This window comes from Cydia strobilella, chromosome 11 (assembly GCF_947568885.1).
Source record: "Cydia strobilella chromosome 11, ilCydStro3.1, whole genome shotgun sequence".
Lineage (NCBI taxonomy): Eukaryota > Metazoa > Arthropoda > Insecta > Lepidoptera > Tortricidae > Cydia > Cydia strobilella.
In genome coordinates, this window is record NC_086051.1 from 5,200,743 (window position 1) to 5,217,777 (window position 17,035).

At 41.5% G+C, this 17,035-nt stretch overlaps 1 long non-coding RNA gene across 1 annotated transcript; it reads right to left on the reverse strand.

Moving 5' to 3' along the window:
- Nucleotides 1–8,674: 8,674 nt before the first annotated feature.
- LOC134745417 (uncharacterized) lies at nt 8,675–16,850 on the reverse strand. Its single transcript, XR_010128175.1, has 3 exons — nt 16,731–16,850; nt 9,193–9,394; nt 8,675–8,741 (listed from the first exon to the last, which is right to left on the reverse strand). It is a non-coding gene; the product is annotated as an uncharacterized LOC134745417 (long non-coding RNA).
- Between the last annotated feature and the right edge of the window lie 185 nt (nt 16,851–17,035).

Sequence of the window (17,035 nt, forward strand, 5' to 3'; positions counted from 1 at the left end):
GCTTGGCTGTTTGGATCGTACTGCCGCCGTAATTTAGAAGACGGTTTAATTTATACGTCATTTATATCTAAACGAAATCCAAAGAGTATTATATTCATAATTCATAATTATGAGGTTTGTTGGTCTACCTTGTTTATTAAATCTGGTTCTGTATTCACATTTCTACTGCTCCTGTACTTCTACAATCGTAGGGATAGACTGATGAACCTCACTGTACATGTACATAGTAAAACCAGAGTTGATGGCATGGAATATTTGTCCAATGAATGGTAAATAATTGGTTTTTAAACTCAAAACACCTTGAGATAGGACCATCAATCAGGCTGTGAGACTGAAAAGGTTTGGCCGGGCTGACTGACTTTGACTACAGGCCGTGCATTCTCTCGGGCGAGAGAGGAGTCGAAACCTAATAATATTATGAACTACCCTAACTGTGCGCCTGATCGAGCAATCGAAGAGCACAATTATACTTACTGGTTTACTTGGGCGTCAGGGGCGTCTGACTCACCTGGAATTGCGGAGCGAATCAAATAAGGTTACAGTGTTGTATCCCGTGTAAAAACTGGGCGGATGCCGCTGAGGTGCGGCTGTAGGCGCCCGTCGCGCGTTGCATATAAAAAAATAAATAAAATAAAAATAAAAATTATTTAATTCAGACTTTCAAAAAATCCATATTTTGTTAGTGATACTTAAACTAGGGAACCTATAAACTAAGTGTTAGTCTAATTATAACATTTACAACATTTACATTTACAACATTTACATTTACATAATTAAGAGCTAGCCATAAAAACAAAAACAAACAAATACCTACTTACTTACTTACTTTATTAATTTGTACTGCCTATTACGATATTAGCCCAGTGCTTTAATATAGGGCAGTCGAGGCGTCCAGCTACCATCCTCAGGATGCTGTTACTGCTGCCTCTCACTCGTCTCAGCAAAGAGGCTACCCTCTTGCGTCTGATGGCATGGAAGCCATCCGTGTGCGCCTCTGCAAACATGCCTGACGCACTACAGCGGCGAGGCAGCTTTAGCAACATCCTGAAGATATTATTAAACTGAACACGAAGCGCGTTATAAACACGCTTCGTATGCTTCACCCATAGACTGCATGTATAAAAAGATGTACAATATGCTTTAAAGAGTGTGAGCTTAACTTCCCTTGAACATTTTGCAAATCTACGGATGAGCATGTTGCCTCTGATTGCTAAGGCTCTTCTTTCTCTTTCTATATCTAGGTCATCATCCAACTCCTCTGTTACTATGTGACCCAGATATTTAAACTTGCTAACTATTTTGAGAGGCACACTACTCAGCATGATCGTAGGTATACTTTGAGGGTTGAATTTGCGAGCTTTAAAAACCATCATCTCACTTTTATTTGCGTTATACCTAAGACCATGCCGAGCAGCATAGGTCTCACATCTACAAACCAGTTTTCTAATGGAATTGATCGAGGGGCCGAGCAGCACCATGTCATCAGCATAACTTATGTTGTTTACACAAACACCGTCTATATGGCATCCGACATGCATGCTGCTCAACTCCCCAATCAACTCATTAATATACAGATTGAACAGGATCGGAGAAGTTAGTCCACCCTGCCTCACGCCACATTCTAATTTGTACTGGTCAGACCATTCACCTGCCCATCTCACTTGGTTGACCTGATTGGCGTACCAGAACTTCAGGAGGGACACGCACTCCGGTGACACCGTTGTTTTGGTCAGCTTGTCCCACAGCAAGTCGTATACCACCAGGTCAAATGCTTTAGACAAGTCCAGGTAACATGCAAATATTGGCGTGTTCCTATCCTTGTAGTACCTGACAGCTTGCTTAAGGCATAGGATCGCACTCTCCGTAGACAGGCCTGCCCTAAACCCAAACTGCGCGTCATGTAAGTGTACATGCTTATTGAGATGGTCATTAAGCAAGCTGTCAAGCACTTTAGCGATTACAGTCGCAAGCGAGATAGGCCTGTAGTTCCCAAAATCAGCCACGTCTCCTGTCCTATTTTTAACTAACGGTACAACTACCGTTTTCATTAACTGCCCAGGTAGGTACGCATGCCGTACGCACAACGTAAAGAACATCGCCAATGCACGAGGTAGGTGTACTCCCGCATATTTAAGATGCTCGATACTGAGACCGTCGTGTCCCGGAGACTTTCCCCTCTGCATACTTTTGATGACTTTTTCAACTTGTTTTGCAGTAAAATGTATCTTATCATCTCCCACAACGGCCTCAGCATTACACACCCTATCCTGGCTAGATTGATACAAGGACGTTACAGTAAACAGGTCCCTAAATTTATTGGCGATCCTCTTTCCGTCATTCATGCCTCCGACGCTCACAGGGACCCCCGGCTTTACACTTAACTTGTTTGTATTTTTCCAGAAACCCTTGAAATCTCTAACTGAATGAGCCGAGGCCAGGATGTCGCATTTGATTTGTTCCTGCCTTTGTTGGCACCATTTCAGTTTAGACTTGAAGAGCTTCCGACTCTCAACCATTTCGTGGTGAACACTACCATTTGGTGGCCTTCCAGCTTCCATATATGCAACGCACGAAGCTTAATTTTTCAATAGTTCCCATTTGAAGTTCTGCTCGAAACTGCTTGTTTTCCCGTACGTCACTGCTTTTTGCTGGCAACAGTCTTTATTTTCTTGCGTCTACCCAACATGCTCGTGATTTGAAACGCAAATGAACAATATCACTTACCCACTGCCATCAAGTACTCGATCCTCGCCAAACACTTATTTCATGAGCTCACTTTTTATTTTATTAACATTTACTTATTTAGTATAGGTACTTTTTGCCCAGTTTTGTAATTTATTATGCTATAACGTAACCAACATTAATAAAAGGGAAAAAATGCGAAAAGAACTTGGTGTTGGTGTAAACACACACTCTAGAAATAATCCTCTTACCAGTGAACTTCAACTAACAGTTAAGTACTATCTATCTATTGTCAAAATATTGTTTAGCCTTAGATCTCTTGCTATATATTTAATATGTCTTAGAACACTTGCTTAATCTAACAAAAACTGTACTAAGTTTTTGAAAGTTTTCCGACACCTGTACAAGATCAGAATCTGTGCGATAAGTCCGCGGATTGGGGGAAAACTAAGTCGGCGCCGGCGCCGGTGCGTGCGCCGCGCGTGCGTGCCGCTGCGTCGTTAACGAGCGCGCTAATCGACCGCGATCTACGATGTTCGAAATATATCAAGATCGGCTTTTAGTCATTCATGGATGCAGATTTCAGTCTCATCCGATACGGAGATATCCATGTATCGGATGGGACTAAAATTTGCTGACGGAATACTTCGACGAATTAAGTAAATTGAGTGACGACGTGAAAATCAACGAAAGAAAATCAAAATCTCCGGGGGAAGTTTTACCGTCATGTGCATGTGCTATCAGGTGATAGAATAAAGTGCGCCAAAAACGACAATTATTTTGAGTCATGTTTGTTGATTGTGATGACTGCTGGAGTCGTAGCACGGTACGCTTATCACCATGTCTGTCACGTTCTAACAAGTATGTGAGTGCGAAAGTGACGGACTTAGTGATAGGGGAAACCATGCTGCGCGGGCTGAACATTCCCGGGCTTTATCACGGCGATGTTGGTTCGAGAATCTCTACCTTTGCTAATTCGCTAAGTACATAGCTAGTACATTTTCCAGGATATCCAATCCAATAGACTTGACTCCAGACTTGATTAAGCAAGAACCTCAAAATGCGATCTTCAAAACTAAATTAGAAAAATTATTAATAGATAAATGCTATTATTCAGTTAGTGACTTTTTTAATGATAATTTATAATTCTTACTTTATTTTTAATTATTATGTACTGACTATTTATTCGTTTAATTTCTAATGTGTAAAATTTGTAATTTAAGTGACATAATTTTTTTTATAATAATTGTAACATATTTTAATGCATTACTAATTTAGGAGACTTTGTAGATTTGTTAGTTCGCATAATTATAAATTAATTTTATTTTATAATGTTTAGCCTAGATTACGGTCTAATATATTGTTGTATGTCCTCACAGGACGTCATGGACTGACTTTCAGAATTGATGTAACACCTAAATTATAAAATGTATGTACATAGTATTAAGAAGACAGCTGTCACCGTACCTAAGCTATGCGAAAAATACTAAACGCAGAATATAAACCTGCTTATTATGTTCAGCCTCCCGGGTGCTGCCAAGGTAGAAGCTATTAATGCAAAACAATTTAAATATACAATACAAAAACTCTTTAAAATCAATACAATCAACTCTACAATCGAATAAAATAATAGGTAAATCTACGCACTGCGCTGAAAATAAATAGCTGCAAAAAGAATATGTTTCCACGTCCGCTATTTATCCTTTCCTAAGCTAAGGCTATCAAACAAAGCACTAAGCAGGCATCTGAAGGAAAACACAAAGCAATAGAAGCAAAATAGATTCTCCGCGATCGTAACAACGCGCAGCAGTCGATAATGGCGTCAGCCGCACGCCTTACAACAAAACTTGGGTGTCATTCTCTTTTACTAGCACCGGCGAGTCGAAAGCTCGCGCAAGCCAGTATAAAGATATGAGACCAAAGGGCCTACGACTTCGGTGTTCGCAAATTACGGGCATCTTTCTCTTAGTCTAATTAAGGCGTAAGTAGAATGACAGAGAAAGATGCCCGCAATTTGCGAACTTCGGTGTTCGCGGTAGGCCCTCAGAGGTGCGGGAATCAACCAATACTTAGCATGGTTGTCTTCTCCGCTAATAAATTATAATAATTTATCGCTCTATTGGAGAGAAGACGTTCAAGAATCATACAATAACTTTGGATGTTTTCTTCGCTCCGCTGGATTACAAGCAATGCTATCTATTGGTTGATTCCGCACGTCTCTCATATCCGCTTACCTAATACCTGCGTCTCAGTGGAAACGCAGCCTACATCCGCTCTCCAGCTGTGCATAGCTGTGGGCCTAGCCAGCCAATCTTGGATACGCGCCATAGCGAAGGAAACGCTAATGTCTCTCTGTCGCATAAATGGAAGAGTGAGAGAGACATTACGATTTCGTTCGCTACGACGCAAACGATTGGCATCTTGGCTAGGACCTCTATTGCGGATCTCTAACAAATATCTCTATAAATAACATAGGTAAAACACATAGCCCCAGAAAAACGGAAACAGAGGAAACAACAAAATACATTATTCTGAATTACGAGTATAAGCGGGTAGTACAGGAATAAGTTACCTGGGGAGAACTATTATATAATCTGTGCCTTATAGGGTCTCCGTGCACTCCTCAGGAAGCACTAAGCAGTCAGCCACTCGAAAACTTTTTTTAGGTTTTGTGTAGGTTGTAGCGTAGGTCGCTTGTGTGATAATAGAGTAGCGCTCGGCTACCCCGTACTTAACGCAAAATAGGAACAATCGTTGTCGATTTGCGGAAAACACCTACTATTTAGTAACTCAGTCTGTCTGTCCGTCTGTTACCTCTTCACGATTAATCCGCTGAACTGATTTAGACGAAATTTATAGATAGTTTAAGGTCCGAGGAAGGACATAGGTAGTTTTTAACGTTAGGGTAGTTTATATGAATCATCAATATCATTCCACGCAAACAAAATCGCGGACAGAAGCTATAGTGCCTACAAAAGTTCTCCTAAGAACTTGAGTCGCTCGCGAAGCAAATGGAAGTTTAGGGTCTGCCCGCTGATAATAAATATTGGTGCATTTCTCGCGCAATTGAATGCGGCGTCGGCGGGTGTCGGCGATAACGCCAATTAAGCGGGCGATAGCGTCGCGCACCGCCGGCCGCTCACGACACCCGGGCTACAATGTACTAGATAACTTCGTCTTCCTTACCGTGTATTTCGAATACTTAGCGAGTGCGAATCGAGCAGGATGAATTGAAATCTTCAAGCCCTGCATCAAAATCTGCAAGTACTACGCTAGAGCAAAGAAATAGGTAAGCAACCGACTAGCTCTAATATACTCTAGCGGAGAGCTCGTAACTCCTGTTACAGAACTGCAAGCATTTCCGTGAGCTACTATCAACCGTCAGGGTCCGGTCCGCACTTAAATATTTATTTTATTCTGTTTTTAGTATTTGTTGTTATAGCGGCAACAGATATACATCATCTGTGAAAATTTCAACTGTCTAGCTAGCACGGTTCATGAGATACAGCCTGGTGACAGACGGACAGACAGATAGATAGCGGAGTCTTTACCCTTTGGGTACGGAACCCTAATGTAAGGCTTATATTTAATGTTTTTTCCAACATTTGCCATAAATAGAAGAGTTTCTAAAAGTATAATTTGTCTAAATGTAAATACGATTATTGCTAGCTTTTGTCCTACAATATAAAAAGCTCATTTCATACCTAATCAAATAAAGAAAGATTTGTTTGATTAACTATTCTAAATCAAAAGTTAGAGCACATTATGTACAAGCAGGAATTTGACCCGATTTTTTTCCTTTGAGTGGGCACTGCTCGGAAATTGAAAGATAAAAAAATAAACGGTCGTGGTTTAACACTTCTGGTATCATAACGGTTATCCTCAATTTTTTTTCATTAAATCAAAATTCATGCGGCGCACTTTTTAGGGTTCCGTACCCAAAGAGTAAAAACGGGACCCTATTACTAAGACTCCGCTGTCCGTCTGTCCGTCTGTCTGTCTGTCTGTCACCAGGCTGTATCTCATGAACCGTGATAGCTAGACAGTTGAAATTTTCACAGATGATGTATTTCTGTTGCCGCTACAACAACAAATACTAAAAACAGAATAATATAAATATTTAAATGGGGCCCCCATACAACAAACGTGATTTGTTTGCTGTTTTTTTCCGTAATGGTACGGAACCCTTCGTGCGCGAGTCCGATTCGCACTTGGCCGGTTTTTTATAATTTTAAATTTGTCGAAATCAGATGGAATGGCCCAACCATGTTAGGCCCGTTGATCCTTTGTTCGCTGCACTCGCGAGCGATGGCGATAACTCTCTTGTCAGACTGCCACTATAATTTCTTCTCACAGCGTTAACCACGTCTTTGAATTCAGGAGGCGTAGGTATTGCTCTCCATCTTTTAAACGACTTCAAAGAAAGAGGTCTTAGGTCTTATTCTCAGGCGCTTATTTTTTTACCTCAGAACGAATAAGAATGGGACCAGTACAGCGCTTTAGCAAACATTTGTTTTCGTTTAAATCTTTCAAAAAGTTCAAATGCTTCAATCCCGTACTACTCGCAGTAGGGTAATAAATTTCTTGTAACTAAAGTCAAATGACTCGACTTGCATTTCATAAAACTTAATCATTATAGCCTATCCTTAAGTCCAGATTAGAGTACCTACGGCCACAGGAAGCATTCAAAAGGCTCCAAGGCAAATAAGTACAATAATTGGCTAATAAAATTATTCTTGTTTTCCGGTTCAAAATGGCCACAGCTTACGACACCTACGGTACGATACGATACAAAAAGTTAACGGAAACGACATAATTCCTGATTGATACTGATCGAAGCGATCGCGCTGCGCCGACTTTTTGTTCCTATACGGGATTAGGTACCTACACAAATACACCGATCAACAGGGAATTTTTCCATAGATACCTACCGTATGTTTTTGTAATGTAAGTACAAGTCTCTTATCAAGTTATCACAAAACTAAACATCACCTTCTGTCATTTCCTAGTAGAGTGTCACATTGTTTAATCGGTCTTTTTTTCTTTGTATTTAACGCACATAATTTAACAGTAATACACTTCACTCACCATTGGTCGAACTTATAACGTTGCAATAAATAAATAAATATTAGGGGACATCTTACACAAATCAACATGGGTCGTATGCTTGTTTGCCACCAACGTAGTATAATTTTTTTTTGCCCCAAACTAAGCAAAGCCTGTACTATGGGTACTAGGCGACGATATTCATACTTATATGTATGTATAGATAAATACATAATACTTATATTATATACCTACATAGAAAACACCCATGACTCAGGAACAGATATTTGTGTTCATCACACAAATAAATGCACTTACCGGGATTCTAACCCAGGACCATCGGCTTCAAAAGCAGGGTCACAATCACCACCCACTATTAACCAACCGGTCGTCAATAAGATTTACAATTGGTCAATTAACTAGACCGACAATTATTTTATTAAAATCGAGTGCTTCGTCGGTTAGTGTATAGTGGACGGGACAGCTGACACGTTCAATGGGTGATTAGGAAAAGCACGCCAGCGGCCGCTGATTTGTGAGTTCGATGACTGGGAGCCGAACGGGTAAGCCGTTACTATAAGTCAGCGTTGGAGACACTTCGACGAAGTTGCCCTGTCCTATCTGGCTCTGGTGAACAGGCCCCGTTGACAACATGTCAATCGCGGCGAACGAAACGCAACTGTCACTGTCACACTAATTATGGAAGATGGAAGAGTGATAGAGAGACACAAAGCGATTCGATAGCATACACAGAAGTCAAGACTGCCTCGCAGCTATTGAAAGCTCAATCAATCAGCGAGAAAGGGCAGCGAAGAGATCATAAACTTATTCAACGCACCCTCTTAAAAGCTTTGGGTGGGGTTGTGCTCCTTCTTCAAGTTTTCAAGCTTTTGTGCAGCCTAACATGGTAACTATACCTACTCAAATGTAGGTACTCACCGTGTGTGTCGTGTTGTGTCGCAGAAAGGCGTACGCGTCGCCGCCGCTCGCCGCCTGCACCCTCCGTCACCGCCCTGCAACAAAGATGTTAAATTAACCATTTTTTTACTAACTTGTACGGTAAATGCCTCCCCTGTGTTTCGCCACTTTTGAGCACACGTTTTAGCCCATGTTTTCGGGATTCCATTATAGCCCGGATGTATTCGAAATGGGTATATATTGGTATATATATAATCCCATCACACATCGTTCATAAATTAGGTAATAAAAAATAAATGTAATTTTAATGTAAGTTCATTATAATCTAAATAGCAATTGCCGCATTACTCTTAAGATGGTAGATTAATGAGACCCCATACCAGCGTCTTTTGGGCGTCGGCGTCTAGTCAGCACTATGGCTATGGGAAAGGTGTTGCTGTGCACTTGTGCGCCAACGTTTCGTATAGCAGCAACCATATAGAGGTGACTAGACGCCGACGTTCGGTAGACGCTAATAGTGTGAGGTAGCTCTTAATTTAATCTTACTTGCGAGCATGTCCCGGGCGCCGCAGGCGATTGGCGCAGAAGAAGTCCGGGCGCACGCGGTGCGCGCGCAGCAGCGCCGGTAGGCGCGCGGGCGTCGCGGGCGCGCAGGGCGCCAGGGCCCGTGCCGCGCCTTCGTACGTCTGGTCGGGCAGCAGCATGCCGGCATGGCGCCAAGGCAGCCCCGCCCAGCTTTAGTCCCACTCTGAATGTAAAAAAAAAACACATTATTATTCTGCTCGTAGCTGCAGTAGATATACTTGAAAAATAGAGGGACATTAGAAAAATGCACTTTGTCTTCCTTACGCATTGCCTAGGACGCGATTAGATCTCGCGGCTCTGGAACGTTGTATAGCGACCCCTCTAATACCAACGCGTCACGTCTTTCAAACGCAAAGTCTCATATGAGCTACCCCCAACTAACAACTGACGGCTAGGTTATCATTTCATATCATAAAGAAGTTGACAACTTAGTGACCACCACTTTGAAGCTCAAAAAACATAAATCCACTAGGTATAAAGTAATGAGATGAGCCTACTGGACCGTTAATTGACATCTCCCATTCATTTAGATAATTAAATATTTATTGGGTAAGTAGGTAGTTAAGCTGAGCTATAATAAAAATAGTGAGTATTACGAGTCGCGCTGTCCCGCACACCCCGCTGGCTTGACAGGAATCCAACGCCCTTCAAAAACCTAGCCGTGCCTTTTCATGCCGAGTGGAGACAATATCAACATGACATCTCTATCTGTTTGTTATTTATTTTTTACGTTGTAATGTAAAAAATCTACAATTGTATGTTGCATCAGGGAATGTCTTCTAATTCTACATAAGTACTTACTTTGACTTAAGTTAAATATAAAGGTTACCTATCTGTATCTGTAGATTGTACTAGATCCTTTTGAGATTTCGTTTTAAGTTATATTATATATAACTTAAGTTAATTCAGACAATCTTGCACGGCTAATAAATCCCAACGAGCCCGTTAAAGCGGTGCGTTGGCAGATTCGACCATTAATGGCCAGGTGCTAAGCGATAATCGTTTTACTAAATCGGATCGTAATTCTTGACTGATTGATATTAACTAGGCTTCGACAAGCTCACAGTCCAACCGTTGGATCTAATGTGACGCCGTTCGCCATAGTTAGACTTTAAATCATTGTGATAAGGTCCATGGATGGTTACTAAAGTGTGCCTTCAATTGTTACAAGCGCACGAACATCGTTAGACACCGTGACGCGGCGAAACGCGAGTGAAGTACTCTCTCCTATGTGGTAATTCACGGAGCTTACCAACCAATACACTAAGGGCTAAATTCCCAGGCAAGAGCTCACACTCGATTACAAAACCACCTATGAACAGTGTTAGCTCGACTCGAAAACAGGCATTGTGCACCGCTGAGAGTACGAGCTGCATGCGTGGGAAAGATTGATGAATGCAGTTATTACGTGAACGATTCGGTCGTCTTCACATGTGATCACGAAGGTCAGATCCCCAGCATCTAAACTTAACTGTAATAGGCTAATAGGTATGAGATATGCATATGTAAGGCATACCTATAGCGAGACGGCAAGAAGGGCGCGGACATTGCCACTAAAGAAAACTTAGTTTTTTTCTGTATGACAAAAATTAACGGGCGCATGATTGTTTACAATATGCGATAAAGAAGTGTTGAAGAAAACGCTGATTTCTAGACCTCGCGCGAAAAAGCCTCCGTTTATAGACTTTCTGTTATTAATCAATTGCTTTCGTCGTGACCAATAACCGCGTCCCGATTTTCGAATGAGTGGATACGTCTGGAAGAATATTTGGGGTTGCGACGCGCGGGCGCGGGACGGATTGGAGCGCGACGTGGTTTTTGCGCGGCCCGGCGCGGACTACGACATTGCTGCGTTTTTAGGGCGGACACAAACTCAAGAAAATCGCAGTGCCCAGAGAGCTTCTACATCGTAGCAGCTTCTCCGGCCATTCAGCTCACACCAGCCGCTCTTCAATAAAAACTGTATCATCAATATAGTCGTAGGTCAACAGCCCTATCAGCAACAAATGTAGGTAGTAAGCAACTAAGCACCACGCAAACACAAGGAAAGGGTGTTTAAGAAGACAATCATGTGTGCTAATGCACTCAACACTGTAGTAGTCATGTGGGTGCGGCCGGTTCGTTAGTCGCGCGCCTCGCGACAAGCCATCAATTAAGCGGCAGACAGCGCGGCGTGATAAGACTGATAAGAGCGCAACAGTACCGCGACAGCTAGACGAGCTGCCCGACCGCTCCGAGCGCAAAAACAAGGAATGCATGCCCCACATCGCCTGCAATAATGCACTAACCGTGCAGGCTTTTATGTAGCGTTACTGCGTCTTGTTTAAACTGACTCTGCTGCAGCGGCGCCTGTTTCTAACTCTCTGTCTCTCAGACGTGCTTGGCTTACAGGACTGCAGTTTACTTTCATTTTGCTAGTAATTGGATATATAATTTATGATAATGGATAAGATGTGGCTTTATACAGTAAACGCACGATATTTTCTCTCATAAAAAAAAACTAGCTAGGAATGACTGACGTTTTTATCAGTGTACAAGCTCCCTAATCATTTGCGACAACCGGAGCTGGGGTGTGATTGCAATCGCTTGCCTAGCACAAGTGAGTCCAATAATCAAGCTAGAATAAGTGCGCTTGACAATTAAAACGGACCTTGAGGTCATTTTATAATGGTTTTCTTGAGAATTCTACTCGCCAAATCAATGGGAATGCACGAGGGAGACAATTCGCAGAAGCGCCCGCGGATGGCGCGCTGGGACCGCATTTGGGAGTACAATTGCATGATGAAATGTTAGTTTGTCACATCACACGCCCCGCATACGCTAGTGACGACGGCCCGAAACCGGATTATCTTTTACGGACGCTGACGTCCGATTTTGTATTCGTCGCTGCGGAATACAAATGATGCAGTTTCACAAGTCACAACAAGTGCGCGGGGACTGCACCTCTTAAAAATTTGACGATCTTGTAAGTAAGGTAAGGACACTGTCTGCAAAGTTCAGGGTTCTAATTAATTGGCTACTTATCTCTAAATCCAGAGTAGACGGGTGGACTCTCCCTGCCAACCAGTAACACCAAGTTGACGAATGAAAAACTCGCGATCTATTTCTTTACGGTGCCACGGAGCTTGACTTTCAGGTAGTTAAATAATAAAAACGTAATTATTTGTTTTGCACCGATCGTTAATGGATAATTTTATCTATCATAATCATAAAGTTTCTTCTGTAAACGCTAATGTCTCTCTGTCACTCTTCCTTATTAGTGCAATAGACAGAGAGAAGCGTTTCGTTCGCAAAACGCAAACGATTGTGATCTTGGCTCTTGGTTAGACCCCCTGGCCTGGAGACAAACATTAACTCCTTAGTAAGTTACGATGTTGAGCATCGGATTGAGAATTGAAAGTATTGAGTTGAGACTTCAAATTTGCCGGAAGTCAGTTTAGTTGAACAACGTCTCTCAAGTAACGATGTTATAATTAAATATCGATACTCTCTGGGCCCATAACCTAATGTAATAAAAGTTCCTTGAATCTATTTTACTGTACAAAACATGACCCTGGTGGCCACTGGCCAGTGTTAACAATGGTATTATGAAAATGGTCATCGTTTTTTTAACGAAAGAATTGCAGCGAAATGAAATAATCTCCCAGCAGTTTTTGGGTTATTATAGGTACCAGGTACCTGAGGTACCTAAGTACTACAATGTCATCTTAACAACAACAAACTAAAAGTTGGTGGATGTTTCCACATTACTTTTCTCATACGGGCGGTAGCTACGGCAAAACAATAAGATGGAAAGTCGCTTTTATGATGGATAACTGTTCACATGCTACTTTTATACGTTGAATATTTATGTAAGAGCTATACTGTGTAATAATGAGCAATGAAGAAAAACACCTAGAATGATTGTGAAAAGAAAATGTATTGTATGGTAGACATGTTTTCGGTTTTGATGCTGTGGTCAACCTACGTATTTAGAGGCTAGTGGCTACAAAATATACAATTTATCCGTATTTTTTTATACTACGTCGGTGGCAAAAAAGCATACGGCCCGCCTAATGCTAAGCATGATGTATGAAATATCAACATTATCAACACATGTTAGTCTTCTGAGTATCAAATATAGTTACAACGTAAGAAACAGTTTTTTTTTATCGTAAGAACCTTAAAGTACTTTACCTACTTTAACTTTTAGAAAGTAACGGATTTAGTACCTAACGACAGAGGTTGGTCATGAAATACTTACGCCTACACTGCTGAAACAAGATACGCATACGAGTCGTACGTGAGTGACGGTTTAAACCTAGTCTTACCAACAAATCAGCTAAACTTGAAGAGAACGTGCGTGTGCGCGTAGTTGCTTGGTTTACAGCATCGTACACACTAAATTATCTCTTCATCTTCAGTGATAAAATTAGCGTGTTGCACTGGGATAATTAGACCGGACCTAATTTGTTTATGCAATATACCTTAAAGTAATCAAACGAACATACTACGGGAACAACTCCAGCAATAGGTATTTATACATATGTCGCACTATTTCTACGTAGAGATGGAGGATGCGTGATAGAGACGCGGCGCGCGGCGCGCGGCCCTCGAGAGTGCGAGTGGCCGGCGCGGCGCGGCAGGTCGCGGGTCAGGGCTGAGGGCGCGCAATTACCAGGGCGGCGCGCCGCACGCGCCGACTACTCCACAATTTATATAATGAATTTTAATACGCGCCCCGCCGTTCCCACGAGACGATTACTGCGCTATGGCGGACGATTTACGCAAGTACCCACTAGAGCCGCGAGCTAATCTCATGGGCGCGACGTGCGAATTAAGATACATGCACTTGCACCCAGGCCGCTGTTTTATTCACAATACGTTTTATACTCTCCCATGATTTGCTCCTAATATCTTCAAGCTCAACTCCATTCACATCAGGCAACCTATAAACGCGCTTTTGTTTTACGTTTGCTGCTACAGTCGCGGTCAGAAGATATTTATCTATAGGTATAGTATCAATCAATGCGAGCAATGCAAAATTAGATATTTTTGAAGATTTGGTTGAAGATGTTCGAAATTAAGGGCAAGATGAAAAAACTTTCCTTAGACCTATGCGTAGACCTAATAAACCAACCACTACCTATAGACTAGGTATTAGGTTAGTGAATGAACCTCGGGACGGCGTAGCACATTTGCGGTGTCTGTATTGTATTGGTGTCGGGTGTCGCGTGGGAGCGCACTTGCTGGGGTAATAAGTATTCAGATCTTTTACAGACTACATGCGAGCTCAGATAGGCAAACCAGTATATAAGCGCTCTTTTCGCTTATAGATACTAACAAGTTAGGATTATTAGCCTCGACCTCAAATTTATTCGATTCATTTTAAGCACATATCGTATTTAGGTACAGTCAGCAAAGTAATCGAAGGTACATACACAGATTAAAGTTCTTATTTGTCTATCTACTGTTCGCTGGTCAAATAAACGATTTAGATTGATGTCACCACTAGAATTCAAAGGGTTCAGTACTTATCCTTACGACCTCTCGGAAAAAGAAGACAAACTTTCGCTTTTGTAAGTGTTTCTCGATTCACCCGCACTCGCGTACTATGAGAATAGGCACGTAGGTACAACGCAGGTGTAGGCTTACGACAAGTTACGAGCGGCGTCAGCTTCACACCTAAATGCACAGCGACTATTTCATCTTGATATCACTATGATCAATTGATCGTGTAGCCGACGACATGGCGCTATCACGGACGGTGATAGCATCGTACGGAGTGTCCAGTTAGGTATTATTGTGCGTATTATGTACGCTTATGTGATAGGTATACCTTTTTTGTCAGAGGGTGTACTTCGCCATCTTAAATGCCTATATTTTACTTTGAGTACGTACGAGTATTTTTAGTTAAGACTATTATAACGTTTTAATATGAAAATGGCGTTTACAGCCTTAAAATTGGCTGAAAACAATTTCACTGCGCCGCTGCAACATTGTTGTACAACGGTTAAATGAAGACGACACCTAGGACGACGATACACGGACGATATACGATAGGTAGATACCTATTCCTATGAGAATGCAAATATAACCATGATAATCCATGCAAATTAATAAACCGTCTGTAACAAACATACCCCAAAGCTCATATAACTATGAGCTTTAATACCTTTCTTAGAAATATGAATTTTACTACTGTCTTGACTTTATTTATGGCGACCCCACAACGGTCCACTAATTTGAATTTGAATAACGATTCCTACGTTTAAAGCTCACCATAAAACATGTATTATCATCATTTTAATTATTTGATTGACATTTATTGCCTATTTAATTTAAATAAATATGTGTATAAAACGCGAGAGTTTAAATTAAAGTGTTATATTTATTGCCTACTTTTAATTTTGGTCCGCGCGCGGTGATAGCTCGGAACTGTTAACACATTCACTGCCCCAAACGCACATGTGCGTTCACCGTCATACAAGTTTGTTCCTAGGCCACGCCCCCTGGCAGTGAATGCGTTAACTAAGCACATATTTTACCTACTTCTGTCTAAGTACATTTACCTATTTAGGGGGCGTCCATTAATCACGTCCTTATTGCCCACCTGCGTGTAAAATACCTTATAGGTTCTACAGATGTGCACGTTGCGGGAAGTTTCCAAAAAAGTTAAAAGGTCTCTACTATTTCTGGTAAAGTTCACAAGAAGTTAGGTATTAAGGGAGTTCCCATTTTGCCAATGAAAAATGTCGTGTCCCATAAAAAAAATTGAGAAATTTCCGTGTACCAAACTACCAAATAACGTAAAGGAGAACAAAGAATAATTTTAGTTTACTTAATTGACCTGGGTGATCTAATCTTGTGCACAGAGCTAATTACAGGATCATTTTCACAATTTCGGAAATTTTCTGTGGTGCAATCAGGAGTAGGGTCGCCGATGTTGGACACGACACGACATCAATATTTTGCACGTTTAGCCGGGTTGGGTTCTAAATTAGTTTACCTAATTTAGCCCTCTAGGTCAACCGTAGCGAGATAGCAAGGGAGGCGTGGGAAGGAAGAGATTACAGTTTCAGTAAAATATGGCGAGTAAATTTTCCTGCTTTTCTTGACTGGAGAAAATTAAAGAATATTTTGATACAAAAATATTATAATCAAACCTAGATATAAGAAATGTAATGACTTAGGCTAGTCCTGTAACGTTGCATTTTATAAATTGAAATTGAAAAAATCTGGATTTTTGATACAAGGAAATCGTGTCCCTAACTGCAATCCATATTAGAAAAAAATAACGTCTTATTACGAATTTATTGCTGATTAGCGATTTCGTGATACCTATCAGCCATGTCGCAACTAACGATGTAATGAACTGTCAAAAGACAAAGTGGAATACCGCTCTAGTGCCTCCATAATTATTATCACACGTGAGGATCTAAAGATAACGCCACGCGCGGCGGTGACTTCATAGGAGCCGAGTATGGTGTCAGCAAGTCCTTACAGTTTGTATTACTTACATGACAACGCGACTACGCGGGTAGGCAACTCTTGCAGACAAGAGTAGCAAAATAAATAAAGTAACGTGACTCAAATTTGTCCTCTGCACTGTCAATCCTCAAGAAAAACCCAGAAGTCACAGTTTAATTAACGACAGGGCTTGCAATTCGAATATTTGCAATCCCTAATTAACGTGCACTAACCCCCAATTAAGCTCGCACAAAAACTCACTATCGTCTGTTGACAGCGCAGCGGAGCGGCTTATCGCGAACTTGTGCACTCGTTTATTTACCGCGTCGTGATTGGTCGCGCGGGTGCGTACGCA